Genomic DNA, 13,744 nt, shown 5'->3' with positions numbered 1-13,744 from the left:
CACTTGAAGTCGTCCCAGAGGTTCCTTACACTATCTTCATATTTTTGGATTCTTTTTTCTTTTTTGCTCTTCCGGTTGGGTGTTTTTTGCTTCCTCATATTTCAAATCTTTGACTTGATTCTTGGGATCCCCTAGTTTACTGTCGAATCTCTGTATATTATTCTTTATTTCAGTCATTGTATGCTTAATTTCTGACTGGTCCTTTTTCTTTTTTCTTTTTTTTTTTCTTTTTTTTTTTTTTTTGGGGGGGGGGGCATTCTCACTGAGATCCTTGAAGTTCTCACTAAGTTCCTCGGAGGTTTCTAGAAGATTCTTGAGTAACCTTATAACTGTGATTTTGAACTCTATACCCAATATTTTTCTTTGATCCATTTCTTTCATTTGTGACATGTTTCGTTCTCTCTGCATTTTAGCTGCTTCCATGTGTTTGTTTCTAAGTATTGCATAGCTGCTAAGTCTCCTTGAGTTGATAGAGTGGCCTTGTGTGGTAGGTGTCCTATAGGGCCCTGTGGCTCAGCCTCCCCAGTCACCTGAGGTGGACACTCTTGGTGCACCCCTTTGTGGGCTGTGTGTATAGTCTTGTTGTAATTTAGCCTTGATTGCTGTTGATATCACTGGGAGGAATTAACCTCCAGGCCAATTGGCTGTGGGGACCAGCTATGACTACAGTGGGAAAGCTGCTGTGCAGGAGACACCCTTATAGAGCAGGACTTGCTTCAGTGGGGCTTTGGTGCTTGCTGAATTTGCCCCTTGAGTGTGTCACTTATGGATGTGAAGAGTTGTAATCTGGTATGGTCTCACACTGACCACTGGGTACACTGGCTCTTGGATCTCCAAGGAGGTGCAAAGTCAGCCACTGCCTGGGGCCACCCAACAGGAGCTACAGAGAGGTCTGCAGATTCCTCCTCTTTGTATCAGGTTTGGAGGTGCCCAGATGAGGCCCAGCTGTGAAGCAAGGCCTTCTTTTGATAGCTTCAGGGCTCCCTGACCCAACTGCTGCCTATTTGACAGGTTTTAGGCTGAGAAAGAACAGGCCATTTATATGCAAACTCCACTGGGTACAGCTTGGGTGGGGTTATAAATTGGGTGGGGCGGGGTCTCAGGGAATCACCAGGTGGAGCAAACAGCAATAGCTGCCAATCAGCCTTGCACCAGAGAGGTCCCAGCACAGGAAAAATGACTGCTGCGTGCACCTCTGTCTGAAAGAAAGCCGCCCTTGCATTCCTGTCCCGATGCCAGATAGTCTGGTTTCTCCCCATATGTGTCTGGGTACCCCCGAGTCTCGCCCAGAACTGGAGTTCAGAGCAAGCGGGAGCTTGTATCTCCCTCCTGATTAAAAAAGCAGCGCACCCAGGTGCCAGCCTATTCCGTCCCTCTGCACCTCCTACCAGTCTCAATGTGCTTTCTTCTTTACCTCTAGTTGTAGAACTTCCACTCAGCCAGCTTTCCCATGGTTCTGGATGATAGTTGTTTTGTCTTTTGGTTGTAATTTTGATGTGGTTGTGAGAGGCAGCAAGTACAGGTGTTTATCTATGCCACCATCTTGGTTCTTCATCCAGCAACCTTTTGTTAATGGACATTGACAAACTGATCTTAAAATTTATACAGAAATGCAAACTGTGGATACTTTGAAAAACAGTTTAGAAGTTTCTCTAAAAATTATACCCTAGCCAGTTTGGCTAAGTGAATACAGCTTCGGCCTGTGAACTGAAAGGTCCCAGGTTCAATTCTGGTCAAGGGCACATGCCCAGGTTGTGCACTCAATCCCCACTGGAGGGCTTGCAGGAGGCAGCCGATCAATGATTCTCTCTCATCATTGATGTTTCTTTCTCTCTCTCCCTCTTCCTTCCTCTCTGAAATCAATAAAAATATTTTTTTAAAAAATTAAACTTACCCTACAAACTTAGATTTCTACTTTTAAGTATCTACCCCTGAGAAATGAAAACACATTTTCATACACAGACTGACCATGAATATTTATAGTAGCATTATTCATAACTACCGAATTAGAAAATTTCAAATGATCATCAACTGTTGAATGGATAAACACTATGCGATATGTCTGTATAGTAGAATTCTACTATGCAATAAAAAGAAACAAACTACTGAAACAGGTGGACCTAATGAAAGAAGGTAGCCACAAATATTAGGATTCTTTCTGAATCCTAATATAGTTATGCCTTTTCTGAAATGTCCAGAAAAGGCATAACTATAGAGACAATTTTTTTTTTTATTAGTGCCTATTGGGGCCTGGGGATTGACTGAAAATGGGAAGAAAGGAGCTTTGGGGAATACTGTAAAATTAGGTTGTGGTAATTGTTTCATAACTGTAAATTTACTAAAAAACAACAACATTGAATCATACACTAAAATGGTTAGATCTTATGATATCTAAATTATACCTCAATCAAGCTGTTAAAAAAAATTTATAGTGTTTCCACAGTAAGTGGTGGGCCTAGGATTTAAATCCAGGACTAACTTGCCTTTAAATCTGTGCTCTCTTTTATGATGATACTAGTGGCCTGGTGCACAAAATTTGTGCACATTAAAAGGGATTAATTAGAGAAAATATTTTAATATTACTACTTGCCCTTTCTCTATAATAGAAGTGTCAAAGATGAATGAAAATTAGTAAAATGTATATGAAAATCTTCCTCATGTCAGAGTCTGGGGCACACCACGGGACCCAGAGTCAAGTCCCCGCCCACCCACTCAAAATTGCGCGAGACCCAGACCCGGCTACCTGCCTCCCCCATTGGGCTAGATCCAGACCCGGCTGGTCTCACCCTTGTCAAGCTCTGCTGGGTGTGGGGGGGTGCAGCCTCAGGTCCCCTGGCCCGGTGCCGGGGTGGGAGGAGCAGCCTGAGGTCCCCCAGCCCAGGTTAGGGCAGGGGGCGTGCCTTGAGGTCCCCCACCAAGCCCTGCCGGGTGAGGGACATGGCCTGAGGTCCCCTGTCAAGCCCCGTCAGGTGGGGGGGGGGGGGCGCAGCCTCAGGACCCCCATCAAGCCCCACCAGAAGGGGGGTGCAGCTTCAGGTCCCCCGTCAAGCCCTGCTGGGCGAGGGACACGCCTCAGGTCCCCCAGCCCAGGGCGAGGGGAGCAGTCTGAGGTCCCCCAGCCCAGGGCGAGGGGAGCAGTCTGAGGCCCCCAGCCCAGCACTGGAGTGGGGGGGCACACCTTGAGGTCCCCCGTCAAGCCCCTCCGGGAGGGGGGTGCAGCCTCAGGTCCCCCATCAAGCTCTGCTGGGTGGAGGCCGCGGCCTGAGGTCCCCTGTCAAGCCCCACCAGGTAGGAGGCACAGCCTCAGGTCCCCCAGCCGGGCGCTGGGGCAGGGGGTGCTGCCTGAGGTCCCCTGCCAAGCCCCGTTGGGCGGAGGGCGCGGCCTGAGGTCCCCCGGCCCAGAGCCTCGGGGGAGCACAGCCTCCAGTCCCCCGTCAAGTCCTGCTGGGCTGGGGGCGCAGCATCAGGCCCCCCGGCCTGGTGCCGGGGTTGGGGGGGCACAGCCTTAGGTCCCCCAGCCCAACACTGGGATGAGGGGCATACCTTAAGGTTCCCCGTCAAGCCCCGCGGCCTGGCACCGGGGCGGGGGGCACAGCCTCAGGTCCTTTGGCCCAGTGCCGGGGCAGAGGGTGCAGTCTGAGGTCCCCCATCAAGCCCTGCCAGGTGGGGGGCACAGCCTAGGTCCTGCCTGAGGTCCCCCGTCAAGCCCCACAGGGGCAGGGAGGGCGCAGCCTCCGGTTCCTGCTGATTGCTTGTTAAAGCTCGTTACGAGAACTCAGCCTCCGCTGTGGGTGCAGCCATCTTGTGTTAAGGAAACCCCGCCTCCACTGTGGGTGCAGCCATCTTTGTGGCAGAGTGATGGTCAATTTGCATATTCCCTCTTTATTATGTAGGACTAGAAGCCCGGTGCACGAAATTCGTGCACGGCGGGGGGTTGTCCCTCAGCCCAGCCTGTACCCTCTCCAATCTGGGACTCCTGGAGGGATGTCCCACTGCCCGTTTAGGCCCGATCCTGGTGGGATCGGGCCTAAACGGGCAGTCGGACATCCCTCTCACAATCCAGGACTGCTGGCTCCCAACTGCTTGCCTGCCTGCCTTCCTGATTGCCCCTAACCGCTTCTGCCTGCCAGCCTGATCACCCCCTAACCACTCCGCTGCCAGCCTGGTTGATGCTTAACTGCTCCCCTGCCAGCCTGTTTGCCCCCAACTTCCCTCCTCTGCCAGCCTGGTCACCCCTAACTGCCCTCTCCTGCAAGGTTGATCACCTCCAACTGCCCTCCCTTGCAAGCCTGGTCCCTCTCAACTGCCCTCCCTTGCAGGCCTGGTCCCTCACAACTGCCCTCCCTTGCAGGCCGGGTGCCTCCCAACTGCCCTCTCCTGCTGGCCATCTTGTGGTGGCCATCTTGTGTCCACATGGGGGCAGGATCTTTGATCACATGGGGGCAGCTATATTGTGTGTTGCAGTGATGATCAATCTGTATATTACTCTTTTATTAGATAGGATAGAGGCCTGGTGCAGGAGTGGGGGCCAGCTGGTTTGCCCTGAAGGGTGTCCCAGATCAGGGTGGGGTTCCCTTGGGGTGTGGGGCGGCCTGAGCGAGGGGCCTGTGGTGGTTTGCAGGCCGGCCATGCCCCCTGGCAACCCAAGGGGAGGCCCTGGTATCTGGAATTTATTTTCCTTCTACAATTGAAACTTTGTAGCCTGGGGCGGCAGCCATTTCTGTGGCAGTTAATTCACCTTCTACAATTGAAACTTTGTAGCCTTAAGCGGGTGAGCCCGGCCAGGGTGTGCGGAAAGCTTTGCTTCCCCTGTTGCCACCAGCAACCCTGGCCTGCTCTCTCAAGCTCTATTCTGCCGCCATTTGTTTGAATTTGTTTACCTTCTATAATTGAAACTTTGTAGCTTGAGTGGAGGCTTAGGCCTGCAACGGCTATGGAAAGCTTGGCTTGCTCTGTTACCTGGGAAACCTTGCTCTCTGTGGCTGTAGCCATCTTGGATTGGGGTTAATTTGCATACTTGCCCTTATTGGCTGGTGGGCGTGGCTTGGCTGGTGGGTGTGGCTTATGTATCGGAGTGATGGTTAATTTGCATATTACCATTTTATTAGAGAGGATAATTCCATAAGAAACAGACCTTTCAGATTTAGAGGTAGCTGAGACTGAAATATTTTAGCAAAAGATGCCTTTGAGCCTGGCCGGTGTGTCTCAATGGTTGAGTATGGATCCATGACCCAAGAGGTCACCCGTTTGATGCCCAGTCAGGGCACATGCCCAGGTTCTGGGCTCAGTCCCCAGTAGGGGCCGTGCAGGAAGCAGCAGATTGATGTTTCTACCTATCTTTCTCCATTCCTCTCTCTAAAATCAATAAAAACTTTTAAAAAAAATAAGTTGTCTTCAATCTTGTATGCATATATGCATGGTATGGACACAGACAATGGGGCAAGCTGGAGGGGATAAATGGGGAAAAAAAAGAAGACATGTAATATTTTCAACAATAGAGAATTATATATATATAAAAAAAAAGTACCTTTGATAACAGTAGGCTTGTGAGACTTCTTTTCACATTTCTTTGTCAAAGCATGTGTCCTTAAAAGTCAATGATTATGATTACTGCCCTGGCCTGTGTGGCTCAGTTAGTTGAGCATTGTCCCATGCACTGAAAGGTTGCCAGTTCCATTCCCAGTCAGGGCACATGCCCAGATTTTGGGTTCGGTCCCTGGTCAGGGTGCATGTGGGAGGCAACCGATCAATGTTTCTCTCTCTCCCCCCTCCTTCTCCCTTCCACTCTCTCTTTAAAATCAATAAAGAAAAAAAAATTTAAGTCAATGATTATTTGCAGGTTAATATCCTTAATTTGCTAACAACTTTATTAACAAAAAGGCACAGAAAAGATGTTGAAATTCAAAACATAATACACCTTTAAAAGTGATTTGTTTTCCTTTATTCAACAAAGTAACAGATCATATCAGCAGCCCACTCATCCTGATTTCTGCTCTCTGCATTCTTCTTAGAGCCAGAACATCACAGGCTAGGAGTGAGTCACCTTATCCAACACCTGCGTACAACAGAATCACCCCAAAATTAATTTCACTAAGATTTTTATCTACCTCATTTTTCTACACCTCTAATGATCCAGGTTTAATAATTAAATATATACATATATCAGAAAAACATGGTTTCTTTACCAAAAAAATGTATATATATATATATATATATATATATATATATATATATATATATATATATGAATATTCCTATGTTTCACAAAACAGAGTAAAGTAAATTTCTAATCCAATATTCATGACACTCATACACACCCTTTACTAAGCTAAGTCCTAGAAATCCTTGTGGTCTTAGTTTAAAAGTTACTTCATTTAGTCATTTTTTTGTTTGTTTGTTTGTTTGTTTGTACCAACTGCATTTTAGAGGCAAGTTTTTCTGCTGAGCTCTGAGAAATTAGTAGGGGGAAAGAAACGTTGCAACCTAAAACCAACACATAACTATACCATGGTATAATCACTAAAGGATAAGTACTAGAGGGTAGAGATGCTGGTTACAAAGAGTAAAACCAGACCTAATTTAAATGGGATGTCTCCAAAGACCTCTTGATAAGTGAAGTTAAAATTGAAGCCTGCTGTATTATGGTTTCTCATCTTATATTTAAGTTCTTTATCCATTTTGAGTTTATTTTTGTGTATGGTGTAAGTTGATGGTCTAGTTTCATTTTTTGCATGTATCTGCCCAATTTTCCCAACACTATTTATTGAAGAGACTGTCTTGACTCCATTGTATGTTCTTGCCTCTTTTGTCAAATATTAATTGAGCATAGTGGCTTGGGTCAATTTCTGGGTTCTCTATTCTATTCCATTGGTCTATATGTCTGTTCTTGTGCCAGTACCAGGCTGTTTTGAGAACAGTGGCTTTGTAATACAGGTTGATATCTGGTATTGAGATCCCTCCTACTTTGTTCTTTCTCAGGATTGCTGCAGCTATTCAGGGTATTTTTTTATTCCAGATGAATTTTTGGAGAGTTTGTTCTAGGTCTGTGAAATATGCCGCTGGTATTTTAGTGGGGAGTGCATTGAATCTATAGATTGCTTTGGGTAGTATGGATATTTTAATGATGTTGATTCTACCACTCCATGAACACAGTATGTTCTCCCATCTGTTTATGTCTTCCTCTATCTCTTTTTTCAGTGTCCTGTAGTTTTCCGAGTACAGGTCTTAAGCTTCTGTACAGCAAAAGAAACCATCAACAAAACAACAAGAAAGCCCACTGCATGGGAGAACATATTTGCCAATGTTATCACTGATAAGGGTTTAATCTCCAACATTTACAGGGAACTCATACAACTTAACAAAAGAAAGATAAACAATCCAGTAAAAAATGGGCAACAGACCTAAACAGACACGTTTCTAAAGAAGACAGAAGGAAGGCCAAGAGACATATGAAAACATGCTCAAAGTCACTAATCATCAAGAGATTCAAATCGAAACAACAATGAGATACTATCTCACACCTGTCAGAATGGCTATCATCAACAAATCAACAAATAACAAGTGCTGGTGAGGATGTGGAGAAAAAGGAACCCTCATGCACTGCTGGTGGGAATGCAGACTGGTGCAGCCACTGTGGAGAACAGTATGGAGTTTCCTCAAAAAACTAAAAATGGAACTCCCATTTGACCCAGTAATTCCACTTCTAGGAATATATCCCAAGAAACTAGAAACACCAATCAGAAAGGATATATGCACCCCTATGTTCATAGCAGCACAATTTACCATAGCTAAGATTTGGAAACAGCCTAAATGCCCATCAGCAGGTGAGTGGATTAGAAAACTATGGTACATCGACACAATGGAATACTACACTGCTATAAAAAAGAAGGAATTCTTACCATTTGCAACAGCATGGATGGAACTGGAGAGCATTATGCTAAATGAAATAAGCCAGTCCGAAAAAGATAAATATCACATGATCTCACTCAATTATGGAATATAATGAACAACATAAACAGATTAACAAAAACAGATCCAGAGACAGAGAAGCATCAATCAGACTGTCAAACCTCAGAGGGAAGGTAGGGGACGGTGGGGGTAAGGGGGAGAGATCAACCAAAGGACTTGTATGCATGTATATAAGCCTAACCAATGGACACAGACAACAAGGGGGTGAGGGCATGAGTGTGGGAGGGGGACACTGCATGAGGGGGGGTAATGGGGGGATGAGGACACATATGTAATACCTTAATCAATAAAGGAAAAATAATTGAAGCCTGCAACTCAACACCAAAAAGAAAAAGGAAAAAAAAATTCAATTAAAACATGAACAGAGGACCTGAATAGACACTTAGATGGCCAATAGACATATGAAAAGATTCTCAATATCACTAATCATCAGAGAAATGCAAATTAAAACTAGAATAAGAACGGCTGGTCAGTGGTTGAGCATCAACTCATGAACCAGGAGGTCACAATTCGATTCCTTGTCAAGGCACATGCCCGGGTTTCGGTTGGATCCCCAACAGGGGGTATCAGAGATAGCAGGAGCACTGCTCAGGACTGCTGCTCTGAGTTTATCTGAGTCCATATATTCTTCTAAATTCTTCCCAGCTATGCCAATGCAGGTCCTTCTCGAACCCTGCCCACTGTACTAACTGTTGGGAACTTAGTCCAAGTTCCTCCTTTATCCTCTGCTCACTAGTTACAGGTGTTGGGCCCGAGCCCCCCTGCCTAGGGCTGGAGCTCCTTGGATGTCAGGTCTTAGACGGAGAAGCCATGAGAAGTTGTAAGCATATAAGAATGAGTCTTTATTGCAGAAGCCAGTGGCACAACAGTCCTATACAGACAAAACAGTCCTTCACAGCAAAGTCCATACAGGCAGGCAGCCGGACACAGCTGGTGAAGAGATACATCTTTCCCACAAAGCAGCATTAGTCTCTATACCCACAGCTATTATCTGAGCAGCTGTACGCTGCCTCACGTAGTAGCGGTACCTAAGCTTTCTGCCTCAGCAGCTTCTTTAGCCTCTCTGGCTCAGCAGCTTTTCCTGTCTTCCCTGCCCAGCACACTGGCTGGTTAACATGGTAGCTATATCTGAGATCTCTATGAGCTCTTAGCCTTACATAGTAGCAGTATCAGCTCTGAGCTCTGTCTGAGCTCTCCTCTCTCCTGTTCACTTAGGAGCTACATTCTCTGTGCCCACCACCTCTACTTCTTCTTCTTCTTCTTCTTCTTCTTCTTCTTCTTCTTCTTCTTCTCTCTCTCTCTCTCTCTCAGCTGGTCAAATAACATGTATTATACTCTTTAGACAAAGGAGGCCGGTTGCCAACAGTGGCATCAATCATTTTGGCTACAGAAGGGCACAGTGTACATGTGTCCTTGAACCTGATTATGGTATCTTAGCCTAGGTTCACAAGGCCTCTGTGCTTTAATTGCCCTTGACTATCAGGCACCTCTGATGTAGTTCCCACAGGGGGCATGCAGGAGGCAGCCGATCGATGATTCTCTCTTATCATTGATGTTTCTATTTCTCTCTTCCTTTCCTGAAATCAATAAAAACATGTCTTAAAACACACACACACACACACACACACACACACACACACACACACTGAGGTATCACTTCACACCTGCCAGAATGGTTGCCATCAATAAATCAACAAACAACAAGTGCTGGTGAGGATGTGAAGAAAAGGAAACCCTAGTATACTGCTGGTGGGAATGCAGATTGGTGCAGCCACTGTGGAGAACAGTATGCACTGTTCTCAAAAAATTAAAAAAAGCACTACCTTCTGACCCAGTGATTTCACTTCTGCATATATATCCAAAGAAATCTAGAAGACTAATTTGAAAACATATATACATCTATATGTTCATTGCAGTATTATTTACAATAGCCACGATATGGAAGCAACACAAGTGCCCATCAATAGACATGTGGGTGAAAATGTGGTGGTACATTTATAAAATGGAATATTAGACATAAAAAAGAATAAAATCTTACCATTTGCGACAGCATAAATGGACCTACAGGGTATTACACTAAGTAAAATAAATCAGTCAGAGAAAGAGAAATACCATATGATTCCACTTATAGGAGAAATGTAAATGACAATATAAATGATCAAACAAAACAGAAACAGACTCATGGATACAGAGAACAGACATGGTTGCCAGAAGAGAGGGGGTTTGGGGCACTGGGTGAAAAAGGTGAAGGGATTAGAAATACAAATTGGTAGTTACAGAATACTGCAGTCACAGGGAATGTAGTCAATAATATTTTAATAATTATGTGTGGTGCCAAGTAGGTACTGGAAATATTGGGAGAACACTTTATAAAGTATATGATTGCCTCAGAATGTCATATACCCATGTTCCCTTTTTATCTCTGGATCTCTCCTGCATGCGGGGTCTCTGACTCTCTCTTATGTGCTGGATTCCCATACATATGTATGTATTAAATTTGGTTATTTTTTTCTTGCTAATCTGTCTCCTGTCTATTTTTTAAAGTTTTGACTTTATTGACACTCTCATGAAAAATCTGCACAATTACCACAGATAAACTCACTGAGGAATCTGTACTCCTTTTTGTCATCACCAACAATGGCCTTTGCAGTCCCCATGACTTTGTTCATTCTGTTCTAGCATTCCTTTTGCTGTTTTCTTGAGGTCTTCTTTTCATACAGGCCATGTCTTGCAAGTCGATGTTTGGGTTCATTCTTCTTTGCATAATCCAAGGAATCTAAAATCATGCCAAAGCCAGTTGTCTTGCCATCGCTAATATGGGTTCTAAATCCAAATCCAAAGATGACATCTGGTGTGGCCTTGTACATTTTTCTAGTTTTTTTCCCAGATTTCTGTCTTAGGTACTGTTGCCTTCCCAGGGTGAAGGACATCAATGACCATTTGTTTCCACTGAAGTAGTCTGTTGGTCATGAATTTCCTGGTCTGGATAGTTACTGTGTCATTCATGAGGGTAGCCAGTCCCCAAGCAGCCAAGAAGAAAAAGAGCTGTCTCCTGTCTATTTCATTGTGTTGTACACTTGACACTATTATAATGTTATTTGTCAATTATATCTCTAAAATATTTTAAATTAAATTAATTATATACATACGCTTTGATTCATCAGCCCAGTTTGAAATCTAGTTCACAGAAATAACAACCTTAATATTTATGTACAAATATGTTCGCTGTCCCAGCTGGTGTAGCTCAGTGGTTGAGCATAAATCTATGAACCAAAAGGTCATGGTTCAATTCCTGGTCAGGGTATATGGCCGAGTTGCAGGCTTGATCCCCACTGGAGGACATGCAGGAGGCAGGTGATCAATGATTCTCTCTCATCATTGATGTTGCTACCTCTCTCTTCATCTTCAAAATCTATAAAAATATATATATATTTTTAAAAAGATGTTCACTGTACCAACAAAATAGCAAAATAATGGAAACTTAAATGCCCATTTAATAGACCAATAATTAATAAGATTAAGAAATGCTATAGTCTCCAGCCATGAAGACAGAAGAGAAGCAGTCCAGAGATGGAAGACGCTGATGTCGCCTTGCCATACTAGCAGTCAGCAGCTGTACGCCACTGCAGGTTGCCCAGGACCAAACCAGAGAGGGTCGGACCTGCATTACCACCATTTGTCCACCATCCAGAACTGAAATATCATTGCTGACATGTGCACATAAGGAACTGTTTGACATTGAAATTGGGTCTCAAAAGAACTGTTGACCCAGAAAGAAACTCACTACAGACTTTTTCATTTGCCTTTCAGCATAACCATTATTGCTTGTCTCATATTCGGTTCTTATAAGTGTATTTCTAGTAGCACATGATCTCACTCATCTAGGGGAAATGATGAACAACATAAACTGATGAACAAGAACAGACCCAGAAACAAGGAGGCATGGCTCAGACTATCGGGCCTCAGAGGGAGGGTAGGAGAGGGTGGGAACATAGGGGAGAGATCAACCAAAGGACTTGTGTGCATGCATATGAGCCTAACCAGTGGTTAAGGACAACAGGGCGGGTGGGGGCATGCATGGGGAGGGGTGTGGGATGGGAATGGGGGGATGAGGACAAATATGTGATACCTTAAACAATAAAGAAATTTTTAAAAATAAAAATAAATAAATAAATAAATAAATAGAAGAAAGAAAAAGAAATGCTATAGTCATCTTTTTCATGAGGTAAACTTGTATGTACTAACCTAGAAAACAGTTCATGTTAAATCGTTAAATTATTGCTTTTAATTGGAAACCAATATTATTGGCATTATGCATGTGTCTATTATCTACCAGTGTGTATAACTTTGGGGAAAAATTGAGGAAGACACAAATCATATATAGAGTGGTTAATAGTGTATAGCTTTGCTTTCATCCCGTACTGTAAAGACTTTGTATTTATTAAACAGAACAAGTATAGGTGGCTCTTATTTGTTATACTTATGATCGATCACACACTTAATGGCAAAGTTGAGCAATAAATCCCAGCCGTCTGGCTCCAAAGGCCCTGCTTTTAACTGCTGGCTAAACGGCCTTATCTGGAGCACTATATTCAATACAAACTAATCATCTTAGAATTTATTTTATTTAGTTCTTAACCTATCATAGCCAGCGTGACTATATAGTCCTGATTCCATCCTTAAGTCCAGAGTACCTTTTGTTTCATATTTCAGGCCCTCTTTATTCTCTCAGAGATCTAGCTACAGGAATGAAAGAACAAAGAACTAATTACAGAGGTGTAAGAGAAATCACTGTTAATTGTGGTTCCCTTAAAATTACAACTTCGTTTGGGCATGTAATTAAGCCAATTACCTTGAAAATACTACTGAAATTTTCAGTAAGCAACCACCCCTCTGGCCCCTTTGCCTGGCTTCTCTGACACTGTTTGGAACTTGTTTTGAAGCACAATAGCCTCTTTGTTGCAGAGACACGGGTAAAAAATGCTCAAGCTCGTAGGTGACAGGATCCCTTCATAATTAATCCCAGGATGACCCCACCCCACCCTCCAGAAGTTCTTAGGCTGTAAAGGTTCTCACGTATATGCCTGTTACAACCAAGTCCTTTTACCCTATTCTTGTCTCGCTCTTCCTACCTCCTCTGCAATTTCTTCTTCCTTAAGGCATTTTATTTAAGTAGAGACTAAGTTACATAAAGGAGGCAAAGAATATTTTCTTGCCTATACAACTAAAGGAATCTTCTTGAAATGGGTTGAGATAGGATTAATAAAAAAAAAAAAAAGAAAAGAAATCTTCCTGCCAAAAAAGCAAAAAATTGTTGTTAATAGTGCCCAGAATTAATTAGATGGGCAATTACATTAGCAATTTTTTCCCTTATCTCCAGCAGCTTTGAGAAGACTGATTTACCAGGCATATTTTCTGGCCGAGATTTCTTTTATAGAAAATTTTGCTTTACCTAGGCAAAGCACATGACAGCGATTTAAAACACATGTAAGATTAAAGGGGTGCCAATTTTTTCTAAGCATATTTTAAAATTACCTGGTCTTCTCCGTTCCTTTTTATAATATATTAGTCCAGAAGCTTGGGAACCATGCATGCTTACTCACTGAAATCTAAAAATGTTTTTGTTCTTGGAGCTCTGCATAAAACTCTACCACCGATATGATGAATTATTTAAGACTGATGTTGGTCTTATGTGTGATTTTGGAGAATTTACTCTGTAGCAACATATAAGCCTCATGCATATCTGTATACAGATAAAAATGGTGGCTATCTTTAA

At 43.5% G+C, this 13,744-nt stretch overlaps 1 pseudogene across 1 annotated transcript; it reads right to left on the bottom strand.

Moving 5' to 3' along the window:
• Positions 1-10,532: 10,532 nt before the first annotated feature.
• On the bottom strand, positions 10,533-10,974 carry LOC307102163 (small ribosomal subunit protein eS24-like; annotated as a pseudogene). The gene has a single exon. The product of its transcript is annotated as a small ribosomal subunit protein eS24-like (transcript).
• Between the last annotated feature and the right edge of the window lie 2,770 nt (positions 10,975-13,744).

Source organism: Cnephaeus nilssonii (assembly GCF_951640355.1).
Source record: "Cnephaeus nilssonii genome assembly, chromosome: 1".
NCBI classification, from domain to species: Eukaryota; Metazoa; Chordata; class Mammalia; order Chiroptera; family Vespertilionidae; genus Cnephaeus; species Cnephaeus nilssonii.
Note: the sequence above shows the minus strand (reverse complement) of the source record. Positions and strands in the feature narration are given on the sequence as shown.